At 42.6% G+C, this 11828-nt stretch overlaps 1 pseudogene; it reads left to right on the plus strand.

Moving 5' to 3' along the window:
* Window positions 1–9471: 9471 nt before the first annotated feature.
* LOC147418128 (uncharacterized) lies at window positions 9472–10063 on the plus strand (annotated as a pseudogene).
* Window positions 10064–11828: the final 1765 nt, after the last annotated feature.

Here is an 11828-nt window from a genome sequence, read left to right on the forward strand (position 1 = left end):
TTGACACGCGAGTGTCCACAAGTGGTTTTTGTTTCATGCTTGGCAGTTCATGTATATCATGGTTGAGCAAGAAGCAACCTACTGTGGCCACTTCGAGTTGTGAGGCTGAGTACAGGGCAGTCTTCATAGCTACAGTTGAGTGTGTATGGCTCAGACGCCTTATGGCTAATTTGGGTCTTGGACAGGACACTGCCAACACTATCTACACTGACAGTCAGAGCGCATTGGCAGTTGTGAGGAACCCAGTTTTTCATGCTCGCACAAAGCACATTGAGGTGCATTACCACTATGTCAGGGAGAGGCTCTCAGCAGGAGAGATCAACTTGGCTTATGTGCCAACACAGGATAACCTTGCAGATCTTTTCACAAAGGCATTGTCTCGTGAGAAGCTTGAAGCTTTCCGCAAAGCTTTGGGCTTACTCCCCTTTGTGGACTGATCCTGTCCTCAGGGCATGGCACTTCCCTTTACTCATGTGCCAGCTCTTGTTCACCACATCACTCCAAGGGGGATTTGTTACCATATACATGTGGTAGTGATGTGGGAGAACACACTAGGACCGCCGGGGCATTTTTTCCCTCTTTAGGAGGTTTTTTCCCCCGTGCATTGTATATACGCCCATCACTCTAGGGCCATCTATCTTTCCATTGCACACTAAGTAACACACTCTCTATTGTGTGCCTTGAGCCTCCTTCGTCTTCTCCAAGCTGTGTGTGTTTCTCTGCAACCCTAATTCCAACATTTACACTCAAACTTCCACCACTGAAAAGAGGCAACAAAGTGTCATAAATGTCATATGAGCTTACATTACTGTCTCTAGTACATGACAACAAGGACTGAACAGAATCTTCCACAAACGTAACATCCCTTGAAACCAGAATACACTTTGTTTGTGGATGATACAACCTATAACCTTTGCTTTCAAAACTATAACCAACAAAAATACAATTGACAGCCTTATCCCAATTTTTTGTGTTGTCTTTGTGGCACCAAAGCGTATGCCAAACAAGCAAAAACATGCATGTGCTCAATAGAAGGCTTTCTATGATGCCATGCTTCATATGGAGTAATAGACTGCAAAGCTTTCGTAGGATACCTTTTTAGTACATAAGTGGCACACATGATGGCCTTAAGCCAAAAAGAATGCGGCAAAGCTTGAATTTTGGCCATACATCGTGCCATTTTTGTAAGTGACCTGTTTTTTCTCTCAGCAACACCATTTTGCTGAGGCGTATAAGGCACTATACATTGGTGTTTTATCCCACGATTAGCTAGAAATGCATTATTGTCTCTAGTACATGACAGCAAGGGTTGAATGGAATCTTTCACGAACATAACATCCCGTGAAACCAGAATACACTTTGTTTGTGGATGATACAACCTGTAACCTTTGCTTTTAGCACTATAACCAACAAAAATACATTGACAGCCTTATCATTCAATCTTTTGTGTTGTCTTTGTGGCACCAAAGCATATGCCAAACAGCCAAAAACACGCATGTGCTCAATAAAAGGCTTTCTATCATGCCATGCTTCATATGGAGTAATAGACTGCAAAGCTTTCATAGGATACCTTTTTAGTACATAAGTGGCACACATGATGGCCTCAAGCCAAATGAATGCGGCAAAGCTTGACTTTTAGCCATACATCGTGCCATTTTTGTAAGTCCTGTTTTTCTCTCAGCAACACCATTTTGCTGAGGATTTTTCTGAGGTGTATAAGGCATTGTACAATGGTGTTTTATCCCAAGATTAGCTAGAAATGCATTAAATTCATGAGACACATACCCCCCCCCCCCCCCCCCCCCCATCAGAACGGAGGGTGCCCATAGTACATTTTGAGACATTTTCAGCCATAGCCAGAAATTGTTTGAAGCACATAAATACTTTGGACTTCGCTTTAAGTGGAAATACCCATGCATGCCTGGAGTAATCATCAATGAAAGTCACGAAGTAAAGGTAATTGCCCAAGGACGGAGTTTACATGGGCCCATAAACATTACTATGCACAAGCCGCAACCTGCATGTGGCCTTAACTGAACCATCCTTTGGAAACTTAGAACATTGCATCTTACCCAAAATACAGCCTTCAAAAACGTGTTTTACAGGTGCTTCAAAAGGCAGCAAAGAAGCAAACATATCAGATTTTTGCAAATGTAACAAACTCACAAAATTCAGATGACCAAGACGTGCATGCCAAAGTTTTGCATCTGAAATAGCCTTTGAATCCAAAACTGCATTTGCAAAATTCTACCCACACTTGTCATACAAAGTGAGCTTATACAACCCACGATATAAAATGGAAGATGTAACAATTTCATCACCGAAACTGAGATCATGTACTATACATCTGTCATCCACAAATTCGACTACAAGACCAAGTCTAGCAAGTGCAGATACAGACAAAAGATTCTTCTTGATCCCAGGTACATAAAGTGCATCAACAAGTGTCAAAGAACTGCCATTTCCAGTAGTAGGCACAATCTTTCCAACTCCTTGAACCGGATAAGAGGTATTGTTGGCACAAGTAACTGAATTCCCATGAGGGACAGACTCATTTGAGGTGAACAAATCATGATGTGAGGTAATGTGCTTTGTAGCACCATTGTAAAAATACCACACATGTGAATCTACAGCAACGAACATACATGCATCATGGACAACGGGATTATAGGTACACTCTGCACTAAAAGCCCATTTTGCATCAACATCAGCATCACAGTCTCCTTCCACAGAAGACTCAACAATAACTGCATTTGTAGTGGAACCACCCTCTTTCTTCTTAGCCTCTTTTGCCTTTAACTTAAGACACTGCTTGATCAAGTGATCATTAGCTTTACAATAACGGCAATGCATCTTCTTTTTGTCCTTATCACCAGAATTTCGAGACAAATTGATGCGATTAGAAACATTAGGAACAAGTGCTTTTCCACTCGCAGAAGAACTATAAGAAGTGGCTACATTGTTGTTACCACCTTTTCTTCGAGCAACAATAAAAGCGTGTTTAATCGCACAGTGTCTAGTCCCTTTTTTTTTTGAAAATTGACTCTTGCAAAAACAATATGCACAATGCATCAAACTTGACAACTTTAGGATTTCCTTGGGTCATGAGTCTCTAAGTACTAGCAAAAGTCTGGTAAGAGTCTGGCAAGGCATCAAGAACAGTTTGCACAAGGGAACTGTCTGAAATGACTTCACCTACAGAAATAAGTTGCTCATTGATATCCTTGACACCAGCAAGGAAAGTATCCATATCATCTTCCTCATGCATAATCTTTGACTCTAGCTCTTTACGCAACACATCAATTTTTGTCTCATTGCGGCTTGCATCATAAAGACCGGCCAGAATATCCCAAGCCTATTTTGAAGATTTCGCTGAAACGAATGTGAGGAGTAGTGGTGTGCTTCACAAACAACGCAATCAATGCATAAGCCTGTGCATCCTTTACATCCCAACAAGCTTGTTCTTCCGAACTCTAACATCAGCAATTCTTGCAGTGAGGCCTGCCACATCCTCAACATCGCCTACATCCTCAGAGTCAGGACGTACATCAATGCCTTGCACAATATTCCAGACACCTTTTGACACAAGAACATGTTGCATCATATAAACCCACATAAGGTAATTGTCCCCATCCAATCTCTCCTCAACAACAAACATCTTGAACACATTTGTGTTGTTATCAACCATGGTAAATGCTACACTTGATGTGAAAATTGCTCGCAAAAAGGAGAAACAAAGCGGGAACAACACGTGCTATATAGCACATGTCATAGTAATATTATCTAGTTCTCCTAAATGATTTTCTCATGTTAAACTGATCATTTAATATGGGGAAGTGCCAGGGGAGAAAAAGCTAGAATATTGGTTAAGCTGGCAGACCGGCCACAGTAGGGATCTAAAGGAGGGAAAATAGGGATCCAAAGGGGGGGGCATCTGCAAAAGAGCAAGGTGCAACAATGGGCTTAAAAGACCCTAAGGTTCAGCCCATTAAGACTTGCAAAATGCTAAGGTTCCAAAATTCAAAGGTTGTGTCCAAAGGTCAAAAGCCTAGGAAAATTGGATGCTTTGTGTCTGCTCAAAAAGTCTTCATGCATCCCTACATAGGAGGGGGCGAGCCCTAAAAGTAGGAGATGAGAGAGAAACACACACACACACACAAGCTCCTTTACACAAAGGGAAAGAGGGACACATGTTAGCTCCCTAGCCCAGATGCCCACAAGGTGTACTCAAATCCTATTGGATGGCCATGGAGGTGGACCAATGAGAAATAGGCTAGAGTAAATCTAGTTTAATTAATTTAAAAACACTTAATAAACAAACCAATAAGAATTAAGCTCTCTAGAAGACTATTGGACAGTCTCCCAAGGGGTAAATGAGCATTCAGCAGCCCAATGGCTTGCCTGATTTCTATTGGCCAGGAGACAAAGGGGTCCAATGAGAGTTTAGTTGCATTAATTAATTACCTAAATCTATCACAAAAGGGGAAAGGGGGACACATGTCAAAATCCTAACACTTATTCTACTTAAATTTCATTGGCTAAGCCTGGCATGGGCCAATAGGGTGTGAGCATGAGCAAATAGCAAGAGGGGTCGACCAAGAGAGAGAGGGGGCTGATTTCTCAAAGGCATTATTGCATACACACTTACACTAGTCTAGGTGTGGAGTAAGAAGACTCTCTCTCTCTCTCCTTCTCAAGCTTTAAGGAAAGCTTATCACCTACTCCAAGCTTGTGAGAAGGGAGGCCTACACCAACAACTCTTGGCTTTGTGATGCAAATCCAACCAAGAGCCAAGCTTCAATGCATGCTCATATCCTCTAGCATGCTAGATACTAAGCTAAGCTATGCTAATATGGGTGATTATGTGAGGAGATGTACATATTTCTCGTAAGACTACTCCTTCTTCCTCTCAATCTACTCTCATACCCCGCTAGCTCTCACCATCTTCGAAGGTGTGTGAGGTCTTGGGTATGAGACCGTGAGGGAATTGATGTTGTGTTTAATAAGTGTTTTGCTTAGTGCTTGAAGTTTCCATCTTCATTGCACTAGCTAGTATTGAAGGAACACAAAGAATTGTATTGTAAAATGTCTCTCTTGATGGGAGAAACCATAATACAAAGCCTTTGGGAGGGGGGACCGGCTCCATTTAAATCCGGTCCTCAACTGTTGTCAATAGCTTAATTTCTCTCTCTTTTGAAGTATTGTTCGTGCTATCTAACTCGGTGTTATACTTTTTGTTGCTCTCTTTTCACCGAAGCACTCTTGTTATTCTCATTAGGAATCTATTCTAATGAAATGCTCACTATGTTCATGCTATTTTTCGCTACACACATTACTAGGCCATTAAATGTTACATTGGTATCAGAGCACAAGGTTTCTCTCCTCAAGCTAGCTATAAATGGTTGGTACTATTAATTGCATTTGAGTAACTAGAATAGGGATTTTTTAGCCTTGCAGTGCGCATGCCTTCGTGCAGATAATGGGGCATCACCGTCAAGAGCTATGGTCTTAATAGTGGAGTCCTACAGGGCTTGCCTATGGCTTAACCACTATTGAGCTATTAGAAGGTTGATAGGAGCTGGTGCTGTTTTGGTGTTGAACGACCCTCTCTTCTATTCCTTGCAATTAATGGTATTTGAGCCACGGGTACAGTAGCTTGAGTTCTTTTTCTAAAGAGGTAAAAAGGAGCAGCAACTACGTCTTGAAGTGCCAAAGTACACCTAAAAAATTTACACCTAAAAGTTGTTAGAATGGCTGACAATAGTAAAGAGAGTGAAATTAATGTTGATAACTTTGATTTTGCTAATGAGCAGGCTACTAATGATGCCCCGATGCTTGTTAACTATCTTGTTTCTAGGCTTCAACAAGCCATGGGCAATCTATCCCTCCAAAGTTAAGTGCGACGGCAGCTTCGTGCTCATGGGATTCTCCAAGCTCCCCACCATGACGAGAGAGCACCTAGGAAGCCTCCTTGCGAGACTTCAAAAGAGGCCTCTCTCCGATTCGAGAAGAAGAAGAGGATCCATACGAAGGGCTCAAAAATTTTCTTCTTGATGACGCATACCCTTCTCAAAGGAGAACTCAAGAGCCCCCACCAAAGGAACGAGAAAGAAGTGAGTCTCCTGCGACCTTGGCGGAGATGGCTCCACAAAGACGGCGGGCTAAACGCTCTCCACCATCGCACACTTCTCCACACCATAATTCAATGAGGGATGACAAAAAGCAAGAGAAGAAAAAGGCAAGAAAGAGGACACCCTCTTCTCCATCTTCTTCATCCTCTTCCTCTTATGAAAGTGATGGTGCAGATAAAGAAGATCAAGGCAAGAAAAAGGCGAGAAAGAGGTCACCCTCTTCTCCATCTTCCTCAAATTCTTCATCCTTTGAAGAAAGCGATGGTGCAACATTTGAACCATAAAAAAGAAGAGGCCATAGGAAATCCTATGCCGTGTGGAAGAGGTCGTCCAAGCTCAAGAAGTTCAAAGAGGGAGGGAAGAGCATCTCTTTCCTTACCTACGATGGCACCTTTGGTGCTACAAACAAAGTCTTGGCCTTCCAACAATTCAATGTGGCATTTGGAGATGAGGGCTTCACGGAGTCCTCTAAGCTACACCATGTAGCTCTGCACTTTCAAAAGTCAGCCAGGCAATGGTGGTCTAGCCTACGGGCCAACGATGAAGCTCCACAAACATGGAAATCTTTAAGAGCTTCCATTATGAAGAAGTTTTTGGCCATCGATGCCAAAGACAAAGTACTCACCGAATGGCGAAGCTTGAAGCTCTCTCCCTACGAATCCATTCACAAATATGTAGACAAGTTTTGGAACTTACAACTCAAGACACTGTCTTCAAAAAGTTGGATTTTGGAGAGCAAAAGCAACAATTTTGTGCGGGCTTAACTGAAGAAATGGTGAAGTATGTCAACTCCCAAAGGCCACGCACCATATCGGCGGTTATACACCATAGTATGGTGGCTTCTCAAATCAATTTCCAAACAGGGGCTAAGAGAAATTCTAAGCCCGCGGAAAACAAGGGTTCCAATGAGCCTAAGGGGAAGGACGATCTACAAAAGTCTCCTAAGGGAAATTCCAACAAAGCTAAGGAGAAGGGAGTTAACAAAGGCAAAAACAAACTCTCTCTTGAAGGGCTTGAGCATTATCGCAAGGATAACCGCTGTTTCAAGTGCGGCGAGCAAGGGCATGCGTACCACGCTTGTCCCCAAAAGAACACCCACCATGAACCTCCTAGAGCTACTTTGGTCGAAATCCAAGAGGAGGAAACTCACCACAAAGGATCTCCTCTATGCCATGCTTGGGGAAAGGTAAGAGAACATGATGCTTTTATTCTCTTTGACCCTGGTTCTACTCACAATTTCATACCCACAGAGTTGGCCACCAAGCTAGGCATACAAGCTTACCATATGGGATTGACGGTGCTTTCAAGGGGCAAGAAGCTTCAGTCAATCCCTTAATAGAGAAATTGAGGCTCCATGTCCAAAGCTATGTGGACAAAGAGGAATTCTTGATCTCTCCTCTCAAGCACGAGGATGTAATCCTAGGGGCACCATGGTTTGATCGCATGACTGCCAATGTTAAATTCCCTGAAAAGAGAATCTACTTTAGGTCAGGAAAAAAGATATGTACATAGATGCTAAGCAAATGGGTAACACCATACCCATTGTACATACACAAGCTTTCAATAAGTCAATAAAGAGCTCTATTTCCGTGTACATGATTTTTGTTAAAGATTCTCAAAGTGAGCCTAATGTTTTAGCAAAACAAAATATACACACTCACAAGGAATTGGAGTTATCCAATTTTCTCAAGGGATTTCAAGATGTCTTTATTGACGACATCCCTTGTGAGCTACCTCCTAAACGAGGTAATGATGACCATGCAATTGAACTTCTTCTAGGAAGTTCACCGCCTAATAAACCTCCTTATAGAGTTTCTCAAGCTCAACAAGAGGAGATTATGTGGCAAGTGCATGAGTTAGTTGAGAAGGGCATGGTTAGGCCTAGCTCATCTCCATTTTGCTCACCTGGTGCTATTAGTGCAAAAGAAAGACGGCACATATCATATGTGTCTTGAGTATAGAGCACTAAATAGGATCACTATCAAGAATAGGTTTCTCATTCCACGGGTAGAAGACATGTTTGATAAGCTACAAGGGTCCACCTACTTCAATAGGATTGACCTAAAAATGGCTATCATCAAATAAGGATAGTTGATCAAGACATTGTAAAGACCGCATTTTGCCGTACGTTTGGTCTTTACGAATATATTGTCATGCCTTTTGGCTTGACCAATGGACCACATCCACATTCAATCGCTTGATGGAGAAGCTATTCAGGCCTCACCAAACCTTTACAGGAGTGTTCTTTGATGATATCATCATCTACTCTAATTGATTAGACGAACACAAGCAACACCTCCAGGTAATATTTCAAGTTCTAAGAGAGAATAAGCTTTATGTTAATCAAAAGAAAAGTGAATTTTTCTTGCAAGAGATTCAGTATTTAGGTCACATTATCTCTCAAGATGGCATCCAAATGGATCCATCAAAGTTAGAGGTAATAAAAGGATGGCCTACACCAAGGAATCTTCATGAACTAAGAATCTTTATAGGTATGTGTGCATACTATAGACGCTTCATAGAAAAGTTCTCACAAATTGCAGGACCATTACATGACCTGACAAAGAAAAACCTAGGTATACATGGTCCTTGATGAAGCGATTTGTTGGTGCATCAAAGAAAACCTCTATTGAAGCACAGAAAGAGGTATCTTCTTGCCATGATGTTGAGGCTGGATGTGATTCCCAAGCGTGCTGCCCCATCAAAGCCCACAAGTGAAAACTCTTTGTGATTTATTCTCTTCATCAATGTAGCACATTACAATGAGGGAACGTGTTGCTAGAAACTGGACAAATTTTGTGATTCACAAAGAAAAGTATGTGTTTCTTTGTGTGTCATTTCTCAATTTCTTAGTGGATGGAAAGCATGTTGACATGGCTTGTTATTCCCTCATAGTATGGGCACTCTCAAGTCGGGCAACCTTGAAGGACCAAAGTTGATGAAGCACACAAAGAGAGAGAGAGAGAGAGAGAGAGAGAGAGAGAGAGAGAGAGAGAGAGAGAGAGAGAGAGAGAGAGAGAGAGAGAGAGAAGAGGGGGAAACGAGGGCATGGATGGTAGAGCTAAGGCGTTGTTGGCAGAACCATCAAGCGAGGGTGGAGGCACACAAAGAGAGAGAGGCACGCCCTTGTTGTTGTATAATCTCATTTGAAAGCATATCAAAGACAGGGAGAGGCTCCCATCAATCCCATGTTGTGTATATGAGTGGTCTATTCTACCTCCTCCTCTACATTTTTTTGGGGTGTGGGTAGTGGCATTCCATAGAGAGAGAGAGAGAGAGAGAGAGAGCAAAAAGGAATTTGGAGCAGATTCTAGCAGTGGGACATATTTGAACATGTGTGATGATGAGATCTCTCAGCACTGGAGCATCTTTGCAGAGGCGCATCAGTCTGTGAAGGTATTCTTCCTCTGCCTTTTCTATAGTAGATTGTGTGCTCATCCCAGGTACTTCCTTCCATTCATCAAAAGTGTCAGCTACATACAACTCACACCCATGTAGAAACTAGAGATGGGAGCTTGAGCTTGACCTTGAAGAGGAAGTCAGCAAAATTGTTATGGATCCTACTAAGATGATGCAATGTGGCGACCCTGGTTCCATGCAAATAGTTATCAAAGAATTCATACCTATTGGTTACTTTGTAATCTACCCACATGCATAATCAACTACCTCCTTGCTCAAGATCTAGGGTTTACAGGTGGGCTTGCAATCCTGCAATGGCTCTTCAAGGAGCGGCAAGAGATAACCGTATACATTGCATGCAGTGGGGATGCTGGCAAAGAAATTAGTTCTTGTAATAACTTGATTTTTCTCTCCCCAGTGAACAAAAGATAATTGATAGCTTGCATCTTCACTTTGAGAATGAGAAGAAGAACATGGATCGACCCCACTCACAACCTCTCGTGCAGGCGGTCATAACAAATGGATGGACATAGTAGCACCCATTTTGAGTGCAGCATTGTACCTAAGCTACTGAACTATTGTAGGTGATAGCCTACAGGTTCAAGGTTCAATTCATACCCATAAACTGATGGCTGATGCAAGATAGAGTCTGTAGCTAAAACACACACACACACAGAGAGAGAGAGAGAGAGAGAGAGAGAGAGAGCAAGCAATAATTTGGTCATCATATTATTGCATGCAAATTTACTCATACCCGGCGTTTATCTACATGCCTCATCTCTCTCTCTCTCTCTCTCTCTCTCTCTCTCTCCACACCTCTTCTCAGACACCATGAACGCCCTCTATCTAGTAATGTGGGGGGCTCTCTAATTCAAACAGGAATACATGAAGAAGGGAAAGGTGAGCAGATTGTTAATAAGTGGTGAAGACCTCCCGATGAATGAGTTTATCTACAATGTTGAAGCAGTAGTGCACAAAGACAGGAGTCCCCATGCAAACTAAAGTCTAAGAACACACATATTTTCCAGAGGGGGGGGGGGAGAGAGAGAGAGAGAGAGAGAGAGAGAGAGAGAGAGAGAGAGATAGTTATATCATTGTCCTCGGAGGTGAAATATGACCTATGGGACCAAATGAACATGTCACGTGGTGTGAGTGGAGGTCATAAGTGACTCTCGATGCTCAAAAATGGTTGAAATGAGCGTCGCAATAGAGAGTCCACATCATGTTTGAGAGAGGATTGTATGTAGGGAGAGCTCATGGCTTAATATATGGGGAAAAGAGGACCTAATGTGGTCAAAATTTGAGCACTCAAGTAGTGTGTGGTACTCACTCTCTCACACTTGACGAGGGCATAAGGTGCAAAGTCGATGAGACTCCTCGCCAGTGCCCCAATGTCCTGTCTTGTAGCGTAGAGAATGGGAGCTAAGACAGATGGAGGCAATGGTGTGGATCGCACTCAACGGGATGGGCTCAAGGATGTAGGGATGGGTTCAATTACCACGTTCGAAGAAGAAGAGAGATTTGTAGATTGGGGCAACGTGTGTGGTGTAATGGCTGAAGAGAGAACCTCCAAATTTTTCCCAAGTTGTGATACATTGGCGTTGTAAGAAGGCCTCATTAACTTGGGAGTCAATCGACACATCTTTGACCAAGTGACATGCATCCCATCTTCCAAACCATTTCTTGTTGTCAAGCATCCACCCTAAACTTAGTATTTTGCTCTTGCATGTCTTTTGGACCTTTTGACTTGCTTCATATGTGATTCTAGGATGTCGATACAAAGGGCTATGTTGTGTCTTAAGCATGTACTCCATAACCCTTTGCATGCTTAAGACCTCAATGGGAAGCGATCCGGACTCAAGAAGTAAGAGCATGTAGGGTGTTTGTGTCTTGACTTGGAGAAAGTTGGTGAGAAAAGGCTTTTGGACATTCTCAAACTCTTTCCAAGTAGACTTTCCAATGCTACCACCCCACACCTCCCCTCCATAAAGAAGCACCGGGTTCACCAACGTGCCAAAGAGGTACTTTTTGAGAGCCCAACACTCGATCTCTCCAGCATTGCACATGTTCTCAAATGCATAATAGCCCTCTTTACGGGTTCCAAGTGACACATTGCGCAATCCTTCCATTTATGATTGGATGGAACCTCAAGGCCAAGGTACTTGAAGCTATCTACCACTTCAATTTGCTCATTGGTGTATACAATGCATGGATTTTTGTCATTGAGGGTCTTTACAAGCATAACCTTGGTCTTGGATCCATTCACGATCAGCCCGCTATGTAGGCAAAAGCGTTCCA

The sequence above is a fragment of the Adiantum capillus-veneris genome, chromosome 30 (assembly GCF_014529385.1).
Source record: "Adiantum capillus-veneris isolate H3 chromosome 30, ASM1452938v2, whole genome shotgun sequence".
Classification (NCBI taxonomy): domain Eukaryota; kingdom Viridiplantae; phylum Streptophyta; class Polypodiopsida; order Polypodiales; family Pteridaceae; genus Adiantum; species Adiantum capillus-veneris.